Source organism: Lytechinus variegatus, chromosome 18 (genome assembly GCF_018143015.1).
Source record: "Lytechinus variegatus isolate NC3 chromosome 18, Lvar_3.0, whole genome shotgun sequence".
Lineage (NCBI taxonomy): Eukaryota > Metazoa > Echinodermata > Echinoidea > Temnopleuroida > Toxopneustidae > Lytechinus > Lytechinus variegatus.
Window position 1 is genome coordinate 18,867,565 of NC_054757.1, and position 12,637 is coordinate 18,880,201.

Below are 12,637 nucleotides of genomic sequence, written 5' to 3' on the forward strand. Positions count from 1 at the left end.
ATTTATTTACTTTCCAATCTACATGTACATGTATGGCAGGCCTACCGGTACTTTAACTTTCACCTTGCATAGGAAGGCCCGTATTCTGAACTTGGGTTTGACTTGAGACCGTGGTATAACTGTCCTAATGGGAAGTCAACCATGTTAAAATTTGTTCGAATCTTACGTTTCTTATGTTTACTGTGCTCTTTCCTAATTCTTTAATGGTGAAGACAATTGTCATATTTATCCTTCCCAGAAAGTTAAGAATGATTTGAGAGTCAAATGAACCGATACTATGAACATTTGATGTTAAAGAATAATGTCACAATTGGCTATCCATAGTTCAACCATAGCTTTACACCAGATTTTAGATTAAACCCGACTACAGAGTACGGGCTAAAGTATTTCTTTTCATCATGTTAAATGAACGCTGATGCAAACTCATGTATTTAATATTTCCAAGTTAAAGAGCATGAATCTAATTCTGCCATCCAATGAAATGAAATACCGACTCTGTGGAATGGAAATTCTCAATAAATGAGGAAAATGTGTAATTGTTTATTGTGGAAATATAATAGAGATACTTGCTTTTGAAATTTAAGCACTTGGGGGCCTATTTGACTCAAAACCCTTAATAGCATATTGTACAACATTAAAATATATCCAAAATCAAGAAGAAAAAAAATCATTATTTTGTGGGGTAAGAATGCAGAATACCCCTTCCATGGACTCACCCTCAAATTGCCTGGAGTTAGGATCAGAATAGTGCGGACTTGGCAATCGAAATTGCACTCATGAATTTAGGAATAGTGTGCACTATTTTGTTCAGATTATTGTCATGGTAACAGCATATGATAAAATATTTGTTGTTTTGTTGGTTCTAGCTATGCACACATTGCATTGCATCGGCGCGCAGGAATCGAGTGCCCTTTGACCGCAGATGCGGCACTGTTATAAATCAGAATCTCTTTCATGAATTCAAAGATAAGATTAAGTGTAAATCGCATCCTAGCATCTCTCAAATAATCCTGGGCCCGATCCCGGGGGGGCCACTTACATTGACGAGTGGATACCATGCGCGACCAAAAAAACATGTAAAAAGGATGTCTTTTTCACGATAGGCCACGTTACGTACGTAACGTGATAAGGGTGTCAAAAACACAAAAATAATGAAAAAAGGGTATCTATTTCGCTAGGAAAATTACGTGTTTAGGGTCGAATTTGCCGGGATGATAAAACCAAATTAAAATGTTTTATAAAGGATGTCCTTTTTGCCCCAACACTTCGTGTTTAGAGTCCGATTTGCGCGAGGTGTTGAAGGTGGGGTCGTACTAAACCAAATAGGGTAAAGCCGACGACCGAAGGACCCGTAACAATAAAACATTCCTGTACTTGTTTAGGGGTTCATTTCAGGGAATATTTGCCAAGAGTATCGTTTTGTTTCCAATACTTGTTAAGGGTAGGGTTTCACACGCCAATACTTGTTAAGGGGTGCATTTTCAGAAAATAGAAATTACGTGTTTAGGGTGCTTTTCGAGACCCCATGGTCGCGCATGGTATCCACTCGTGAATGGAAGTGGCCCCCCCCGGGGGCCCGATTAACCTCAGCCACACGTAAATCCATCAATGTTATAATTTTTCTTTGAACAGGAAATTTACATAATGTCCTTCATAAGCGAAAATAATCGCACTGAATTTTTAAGAAAACTATGATTGAATGCATACATCATACCTAGAAAATATTTGAATGAAGTGGTTGAATGTGGTTGATTGGATCAATCGAAACTCTCTGTCAGACGGGGCCCTAGATTATTCTGGTTCACATCCACATATTCATGAAAGGCGTATAAGCCTAAATTAATAAAATACCTCGTTTATAAAAGTTTGTGCCACATCTATAGCAGATACTAAGCAATCTCTTAATAGGGAAGGTCGCCCTGAAGAAAATTTTGTTGTAAAAATGACAGAAAAAAATAATTAAAAATATTGGTGATGGTTTGAGGAAAATCCATTAAAGATTAAGAAAGTTATTAGAAGTTGAATTTTTAGATTTTTGACATCATAAACGAGCAGCTGCCCCATGTGTTATGTAATATAAAATGCATACATTTCAATTTTTTAATGGTTGGTTATGACTTATTTTTGTTTTCTTTTCAGAAACGGGTATGAAATGATTTGTCTGTTGATATATTGAAGGTAGAGTAAAAACAATTTTCATTTTTTAAAGAAAATGACATTTTATTGATGTAGGAAAGCTGCTCGCACATGACTTCACAAATCAAATGATTAAAATTCTAATAACATTTTTTATTCTTTGATGAATTTTTCTCAAACCTTTGTCAATATTTTTTAAATGAATTTTTCTGCTATTTTTACAATAAAATTTTTGTCAGGGTGAAATTCCTTTTCAATTCTTCATTGTTTTGTCTATGTTGAAGTGTGAGAATTGCTACTGGAAGGACGCTTGTGGAATCCTTACGTGAAAGACAAGACACAGCTATCACTTTTGACAAGGTACCTAAACTTTAATAGGTTTCTGGAAATCAAAGAGATCCTGTCTCTCCCTGAGTTTGAAAAGATGAGATTATTTTCCTTCTTATTAACCATGATTTGACAGTATTCCAAGTTCTGGGTCCAAGGTGTTGAGGCGATCTACACACTCCTGCATTCCTTTCCGTGGAAATGATGGTTTATGATTTCACAGCTTTGCTTATACATCTCTGGCTAGTTTTTCAAAACATATCTCTTTCTATCCCTTACTGTGTTTCATAGTAGGGTGCCGTATCACGTATGACTCTTGTTTTAATTTATTGGTACATGATATTTACCTTTAATGGAGGGGGGGGGGGGCGGGAAGGGTTCCCTCAAATGAAAAAGATGTTTTAAATAGTTTTGAGCTAAGAGATTTTGGGTCCAACATCAATTTATTTTACAACATTGTTGTCTGGCTCAAATGTCAATTGAATTGAATGACTTCTTGTCAATTCTTCCTAAGTTCCCTTGTTTTGTGTGACTAGTTTCCCAGTTATGTTCCTTAGTCCATGAGTTAAAGCAGATACGAACCAATAGCGCCATCTCGAGTCCTCAACTTCTCATACCTGGCCTGTCACCTGGCCCATAATGCTCGTGTTGTCTACATGTAGTGATATAGACCCACTTGAATGATAACATACTATTTAACTACTCGATACATTTATAGCGCACTAATTATGTTACCAAGGGGCAAAACAATTACTTTTCCTCTCAAAACATCTTAGTTTCTCCATACAAATACAATTATAGGTCAATTTATTCTCTGTAGTATTATCTGAAAAAGAATGTTTTAAGACTGTGTATTGATAATACACAGTCAATGAGAGACCAGCACACTTCAGTTTCCCTTTAAAATGACTTAATAATTCAATGTTTCTGATTTTGATAAGTAACAAATTCCAGGAAAAAAGTTTACCTTGCCTCAAATTCACAAAATATTTGTATAATGTGCTGCAGTGGCAAAATTACAGTCACACAATGGAACTTGTCAACACATTAGAAATTTAGATTGCATTTTAAGTAGCTAAACATTTGTTTAAAATCACACCCTTTATCATTTTTTTTTTGGGGGGGTAGTATGAAGAAAAATCATACAATAATCATACCTGTATATAATCAACACTTCTGAATGAAAGTCCAGATTGGATGTGGTTAGTGACCCATCAAATTCTGGATTAGTTTTTATAACCATGAAATTTAGAGTGAACAAAGAATAAAGAGAATAAAGATTGAATTGAATTTTATTAGTCATAAATGACAAAGCTTACTCATGTGGATGACGCATGAACCACTTGGTGGTTCTGATAGTAGATTTATAAGTTAAATATATGTAATTCTATATTTAATAATAAAAAACAACATATTTTCAAGGAAGAATGGCTATTAGTTTTACATATCAAAATAGGTATGAACACATAAACAGACGTTTACTTTCTCTGTTTAAATACGTATACTTTTTGAACTCTTTGAATGAGTGAAAAATACTGCTGATCAAAAGTTTTCATTTTTTTCAGTTAATATTCATTATAATCAGAGTCTTGGTGTATATTACCATTTTATTTCTTATTTCAAATGTTAAGAAAGGCCCCGTTCTCATTACGCTTTTTGAAACTACAGTGCGTATCAAAAAAAAGTTTACACTTAGAAAAAATTCTGTAAAATTATACATTTGTAATATCCTGAAGATTTTCCCACATTTTAATATTGGTACAGATCCATTAAAAAAAATTACAATGTAACTGTTGAAAAATATTTCCGCTTGAGTGAGCACCACTTACTTTTGAAAAGTTTGATAGTGAAAAATGATTTGCGCAGAACTTTGAAATAGTTATGCGAATAAAAATAGACCTTAATCATGAAGAACACGTGGAATTTAGCTAGTAAAATTGATTTGAAGATATCTTTTACCCTTTTTAACTTGTTTCCTTGCCCAAAACACTTCAAAGAGTGCATTGCGCCCCACCCCACTCCCCCAAACACCGAGGCCATCGTGACGATATTTGCTTTACACCGAGCTTTGATTTACATGAAATGGCTTAGGCTTTATTTTCATTTTGTTAATCCTTGTCAAGCTTGGAAAAAGTGTGGAGAAGCAAGTACTAAATGAAAAATGAAATGTAAACCCACTTTAAATGATAAAAACTTAGTGAAAAAATGCTGGAGATGTCTGATATAAACTTTTGTTCAGATTTGTTATGTCCTCAGATCCAGCTGGCACAAAAAGGGGAAAGGTTGTGCGTACTAAGTGTTGAAATTTAAATTTGGGTGGCAAAATTGTTACAAAATGCTTGAATGTATCAATTCATTACAATTGACAAAACGTGCGATGGGAAATGTATGAGAAAAGAAGTTCCTTTCCAAAGATAGCAGTTCTCACACTTCAAAGCACTGGCATACAGAGGGGGGGGGGCTTGAAGGGCCCTTGCTCCCCCCAAAAAAAAAAATTGTGACCAAGAAAGAGAGAGAGAAGGAAAGAGAAGGGTAGAATGTATTTTTCTGAATATTATGTCATAATCCACTACAAAGTCTGAATTTTTTGTACTTGACATGTCAAAAATTTTGCATGCTCACTTGCAACTTTCTGTAAATTTTACACGATACGCCATATCCAGCCCCCTCAATTTTTTTTACTCATTATGCCACTGCTTCAGATCCAATAAAGAGTCATGTAATAAAAAAATATCAGAATGTCATACATCCTTGAGGTCAACCCGAGTCAAGTTGGTCAATTGTCAAAAACGATTTTAGTCATGTCCATTGCTAATGACATTCATTACGGCCTCTCATATTGGACGTCTCCTGCCGACCGCCGAGGCAGTAAAGAGCAACATGGGCCGTCCCAGGCTTCGCCAGTTGTGGGGCAGCCACCAAGGAAATTAACCTTGACAGAGGAATGACAACGAGCATATGACACTGGCATAGCGTCACCGCATAGGGGGTATGACTAATACAGCCCCGGTTGTTGGAGGCTTACATGCTCTTTCTCCTCTAATGCATTCCTTGAAGTTAGCCGATCAATCTCTGCCCGATCCGTGCACATAATTCGTTCATCTTTTCTATTAGATCACTTTATGCTCTATTGGGGGGTTCTGACATGTGCGATTTTGGATGGTATTTTTTTCAGCCAGATATATTAAGTTCATCAGCCAATCTTCTCAAATGAATCTAACATTCTTAAAGATTTGTCTTCACGACTTTAGTCTCTATGCAAACTATTTGCTATTCAAAATTATCTGAGTCAATATATATATATATATTGACTCAGATAATTTTGAATAGCTATGCAAAATTTCATCATTTCTTTTTCCATGTAGATCGGTATTGTGTTTCATTTTCTATTTTCAATCCTCTACATCCCTGTACTTATTCTACCTGAATGAAATTAACTGACATTGCTAATATTATAAAATGATATGACACACAATACAATTTGCATATTATGAATATTTATTTTTAGCTTCTTCTTTGTTAAATTACCGGTATGTAATTTTCAATTGTATGAGATTACAATTGCTTGCCATAGTTTTCTTGGTGCAATTTTGTCATTTTATCACAGTTCTGCATTTCGCTGTATAGACTTTGCAAACAATGTCTGGTTTGGTGTTTCAGAAGGTGGCTTCAGACCGCCTCGAAGTTCATCAGTTCTAGGTATTTTCTGATCGGGAAATCTACCCCGATCAGAAAATACCAGGTGATATTGGCAATGTGAAAGCAAATTATGCGTAATCTCCCTGAAAGAAAATACCCACTAAATAGTAGGTACTTGTCAAATTACGATAACTTTCACGGGGATATTTCCAAGGTCGCAGATATTTTGGCAATGTGAAAGCAATTTACGGGAACTTTTAACCCAGTGTGTAGTTGGGCTTGGGCGCCTTGGGTGGCTGCTGAGCTCGTGATTTTGAATCTCGCTTCACTTGCTTATCGACCTACTGCGCTTGCTCGTAAATTCAGGAACATATCCCGAAGGATATGTTTCAGGGCGTTGTGAATGCAGGAACAATTAATGGATATTTTTTAGCCTAAAACAGTTCTCGTAATTTAACAGGGATTTTTATAATCGAGGCGGTTTGAAACCACCTAATGGTGTGGTGTTTCAGAATGTCCAATATTCTCTGGTGCTAATGGCTGTTATCACAACAAAGCCTATTGGGTTGACAGACTGATGGACAAGATAATGGAATATCCTGAACCAGACATACCTTGTTGACCCTAACTAGCTGATCAGTCTCCAGTTATATTGTGATTGGATCTCATTAAAGCCATTAAAGTCAATCAGATAACAGCCTGGATGATTGTTGGCCAATAGGGGAAATCCCTGAAATGTGAGAAGGGGAATTCCCTGTTTGATTTTAGGTGGTAGATCACTGCTTGTATTGCTGAAAGTCCTGAAACTGAAAACAATGTTAATATTATTAAAAGAGTATGAAAGTGCTATGACAAGAATTGTGATGATGATTGATGATGATGATGATGACAATCAGCATTGCGGATAAGTGACTCCAACATGAACGATAATATTTTCTTGTTTTGTTTCACTGGAACAACAGCAATATTGAATATACTTGGGGGTCATGTAATTGGCCTGTTCCCTGTAGGAATATTTTGCAAGCAATCCAAAATATGATGACCTTATGCATAGTAATAAATGATTTCAATAATGCACTCATTATGAACACTTAATTTCATACATGTAACGGGTTACTAGAATTCTAGAAGAAAAGTGTTTTCATTCAAAATGTACCATTAAAAAATTAATTGATTTACCGGTAGTTATTGTAACTTGACAAATGAGGCAGATAGTCAAAAATTCATAACTGTCTGATTGATTATGGTCAAACCTTCACCGAAATTTTTCTAAATTTGTTATACCCCTATTAAAACACTTTTATCATTTGGGTGAACTTACCATCGAAAAGAGGCCCAATGAAGAATATCATTGAACATACCAGCTCCCCTTTTTTCTCCCCTATAGATGATTGCTGTCGAGGTTCGATCCTGAATATCAAACTCTGTGACCCTGATAACATGACAGATTCAGGGCTCATCACAAACTAGTAGTTTCTCTAAAACTAAGCCAAGCAACTCAGCAGTGGGGTTAGGTTCCCTTGGCTGTAACTCGATACTTTCTATGACTTGACACCCCAACTTAGTCGGTTCTCCAGTCGATTTTGTTGTCGGTTCCCATTCTGTCATGTTTGATACGTGAAAACATCAGATTCCCAAACTTTACCTGGGAATATCCAGGTGGGAAGAATGCTTAGATTGGATAGTCTGGAAGCACAGACTCAAATTTGACACTTCAAGAAATATTACCATGTCTGGAGTGGAGACTAGACACCAAATGGTATGTCAGTGTGTGTCAAATATGAAGGTAGAAGTAGCTGCAGTACATTTGTTGAATCTAGTCTCATTTCTTCAGACTCTGCATAATGCACTTTGAGAGAACCTAAGGTCTGTGCCTACAGACTAGAGATTGTATACTCTTCATCCCCTCAACTGCAGGTAGTTCATTCACATTCGACCTACAAGTTGAAATTAAAGTAGTTAATTGATTTTGAATCAAGCCAAAAAGGACAATTTTGATTTGACATAAAAGTATTAAAAAACAAAATTGTAAAACTGAACGTAACTGGAACTGTAATAAGAGAACGAAATAAAGACATGCATTTTGCAGGAAAATTGCAAATGAAAAAATTTGAAATAATGCTGAGTCTGAACATGATTAAATAGTTTTTTAAATGCATATCAATGTAAACAAAATATCAACATTAAGCACTTCTTCAGTAATCCTCATTTTTCATGTAGGCCTATGTTATGGAGAGCATGTTATCGACATATTGATTAGGGAATAAAATTGTTGAAACCACCAGGCTTGAAACATGTTTTAATTTTTTTTTCAGATTGCTAATTATTAATGCCTTATCCATATTCTTCCATTTGTCATTTGCAGTATTTTGTACTTTCATATTGCTGTTATTGCATTGATGAAAGGGGGGGGGGGGAGATGCAGATATACATCATTGCTCATTGATTTTAAAAATGAAAATGTCCAATTAATTGTGGTTTATTAATAGTTTTGTTCAGCAACCACCTCCTGGGGCCCTGTTCCATTGAGTGTTAAGCTGATTTTTTATGATTGATTATAAATATATTGACTATGATGGGGTATCAATTATAAATTGCAAATCTGTGATCGATTGCCATGCTTTGTGATATTGGGTTTTGGTTTTGTCCCCCTATTGAGGCATAGGCTTAAGTAACAAACCGTGAAAGTAATGGGATGACAGCATTCTGACAAAGATACTTTCTTTCTATGTCATCTTGGAATTAGCTCAGTGCAAGACAGTATTGACTCCAATTTTGAAAATTTAGGACAAAAATTGTTGATTGTCAAGGAATACATTGTACTCTTAAAAAAAAATGGGTGAATTTTCTCGTACTTTTTACTTCCTTAAATAGTGACATCAAGGATCATCTACTTTTGTGCAAATTTAGAGTGAATTTCATTACAAGAACAAACATTTCACACATATTTTACTTGTTAAAAGGATGAAGTTCACTAGTGAAAGTCTCAATTAAGGGAATAATCACTCCCTTTTATGAGTGAATTGACTGATGGAGTTTGTCGTGGCCATGCAAAGAGGCCGGTGTGCTGGGGGTGCTGAATCACACCATAAGATTTTACTGGGGGTGCTGTATGTGTTATATGCTATAGGTAGCATCCCATGGAAATCAAGTTGGCATGCTAAAATGTAGAAATTTGACCAAAATCATCTTTTCTTTTTCTTTCTTTTGTTTTGTTGTTGCTTGCTTGTCAAATTGTGTATGACTAAAATCATTTTGGAGTGTAAAAGGTTTATTGTAATTTTTGTTTTAAAACTAGCACCCCCTCTTCAAAAAATCATTCCCTCCTGAAGTCAGGGTTTATAAACCTGTCGAACTGTACCTCAAATCCATGGTACACCACTGGGGTACAAATGGGGGCGGGGCTATGGACCCCCAAAATTTTAATGACTTATGAGAGATTATGACAAAGTCTTTAAAAATAGATTGTTGTATTCAAAACTTCAAAATTTTTACTCACTCGCTTTGCTTGCTTGTATTCATTTTTTTAATGGAAATTATGCCCCATACACCATGTCTTGCCTGCTCATTTTTTTGGCTCAGTATGCTTTTGTTTTATATGGAGGTGAGTTAGGACCATATTGCGCCAAGTGGGTGACCTGTTCGTCTATGAGACAGTCTCGCGCCAATCATCATGATGTAATCTGATGAGGTCTACCTGTACCTATGCAAGATGATATTGTATTGTTTTTAGTCAAGGATCTTCTTCATGTGAGAAGTTAAGAGATGTTGAGAGTTGGGATATGAAAGATAAACACTGAACTGACTTCCCAAGGTGAATCCCTCTAAAGGCTTCACAGCATTAAGCTGAAACTGCCCCCCTGAAAAAAATTATTACAATAAGTAGTAATAACAGAATAGAATACAAATAAATAAAAGAATAAATGAATGAGGAATGAACGATGGGTAAATGAATGATCAATGATAAATGAATAAATAATGAATGAATTTGAATGAAAGAATAAATAAATAAATTAATTAATTAATAAATGAATAAATAGATAAATAAATAGATAAATAAATATATAAAATAAATGAATGTATAAATAAGTGCATAAATAAATAAATAAATAAATAAATAGATGAATGAATGAAAATAAATAAATTAATTGATAGATAAATATAAATATACATGTATAAACAGGTCTATTTTCTAAAACATTTTGATGTTCAGACTGCTCATCTGGGGGGGGGGGCAAAAGTACACATTCACAAAAACACATGTGAAGTATGATGACAATCGGACAGTACACATTTAGGGGTTACTTTAAAACACCTGTAGTCATGATTTGCTGAGCAAATTAAAGTAAACCTGTTTGTTTACAAACTGTGTCCAGTGAGAGGTCACGCTTTGTACCAGTGTGGGCTTAGGATATCAGTGATTTCTTAGCAAGAATATGAGGGGCCACTGTAACTATGGTTGAATCATATTGCTTGAGCATTCTCTTTCAAACTCCATGTTCGTTGGTCATCGTGTATTCACTCAACAACTTATGGTATGGAGCATTAAATAGGGGGACATACATTGTATATAGCTACAATGGGAGTGCTCTTCTAGTCTTGTACCAGACTGTCTAATTGCAACATCGGCGCGAATCTGTTGCATCAAAACTGCATGGGCGTGTCGTGGTCTAGTGGTTCTGACTCTCGCCTTTCAAACAGAGGGTCGTGGGTTCGAATCCTAGCCATGGCATGTTTTCCTTCAGCAAGAAATTTATCCACACTGCCTGCATTCGACCCAGGTGAGGTAAATGGGTACCGGCAGGAAGTAATTCCTCAAAAAGCTGTGCACACCAGAATCGGTCGGGGTAATATACATGTAGGAGCGCCTTGAGCACCTAGCAAGGTGGATGCATGCGCTATACAAATCCTATATTATTATTATTATTTGATGCTTTCATATAATCTCAAGGAAAATATGTTATCCACATTGGAATGACCCATGCAGCAGAGACCTGTATGGATGGAGGAGATCTGGGGTACGTTTTGTTAAACTTGCTTGCAACAACAACGGTTAAAAGCTACTGAAATCAATCAATCTGATTGGCTGATCATAAATTTGTTATGCATTTGTTGTTATGACAGGTCTTTGTGAAACTGAACCATTGCCAAAGCAAGGCAGTCATAGATTTCAACGCCAGAACAGTTTGATATCCTGTCGGTTCTTTTGTTAATCATCCATGTCAGACATAAACTGTAGATTCCATGTCCAAGTTGAGTGTCAAAAACAGCATTTGTCTACTGCCAACTCGTCCACTCACCATATGGTCTACTTTAATTTAGTCTAATGCCATTCCATCCATCAACATTTTGTCTAACAATTTGGTCCAATTATCACATCGTCTAATCACCATTTTCGTCTATGACCATTTCATCTCATAACCAGTTGGTCTAATATTCATTTGATTTTCATTCATTTTGCACAATTTAACACTTAGTCCAATGAGACCAAATGGTATATGGCCTAAATGGCTATTGGTTCAACTGGTTATTAGACGGAATGGCATTAGTCTAAATGAAAGTAGACCATGTGGTGAATGGACGAATTGATGGTAGACCAAATGATAATAGATGAGTTGGCAATTGGACAAATTGACATTGGACGAATTGGAAATAAACCGCAAAACAGCCTGTCATTTTAACTTTGGGGTTAAAATGTAGTGCAAATATACAAGTAACAGTCTTTCTTTTTTTTCTCTTTTTTCCTTGCATTTTGATCTCTCTCTTTCTCTCTCTGCGTGTCTTTCTAACACCCTGTCTCTCTCTTACATATTTAGGTCCTCTTCGGAAATTCAAGGCCACTTTCAGAAGTTTGTCCTGTTTTGTTAGAAGGGAGTGGACAGACATAAGGTACCAAGGGGGAAAGATCATCTTGGCGCACCTGATATGACCTCATTGTCATCAAGACCTTCTGAATGTTGATACTCCTGCTTAGGTAAGAAAATCCATGTTAAAAAATCAAAAGGCCTGTATTCAGAACTCGGGTTTGAACCCAGGTGTAAAGTTGTGGTTTAACTATGGATAGCCAATGGGTCAAAAATCCCTAACAGTACACATTCCATTTATTAACTCTTATGACAGCCAGATTGTTCATAATTGTCTGGGATTGATAACTGAAATATTTGTCTTTATTATGAAAGCAAAAGGAAACAAAATAGTAAACATAAGAAATATACAATATAAACTGATTAAAAAAAAAATTGGCTGACCATAATTTTAGCACAGAGTTAGACCGTGCTCTAAGTTAAACCTGATATCAAAGTGTGGGCCAAGATATTGCAATTTATCCTCATTGTGCTGCACTTGTCCTAGGGTAATGTTTATTTTTTTGTTAATATGATTAATAATGATATGCTTCATATATATATATATATAGCTTAATACAATTTTTCTTAGTGATGTACAGGCCTATGACCCCCAAGTTTAGCATGGCTACCCTGATCAGGCGCTTGTGTATGCAAGGGATTCCTTCCTACCGGGAACCAATTTACAACTC

General features: G+C 35.7%; 1 protein-coding gene across 9 annotated transcripts in view; it reads left to right on the forward strand.

Moving 5' to 3' along the window:
- LOC121432068 (neurofilament heavy polypeptide-like) overlaps nucleotides 1-12,637 on the forward strand; it is a 129,358-nt gene that overhangs the window by 42,072 nt on the left and 74,649 nt on the right. For all 9 annotated transcript variants that reach the window (XM_041629900.1, XM_041629899.1, XM_041629907.1 and 6 more), the window contains one exon: nucleotides 11,919-12,076. The gene's annotated coding sequence lies outside the window, so the exon portion shown is untranslated. The remainder of the gene's footprint in view (nucleotides 1-11,918; nucleotides 12,077-12,637) is intronic.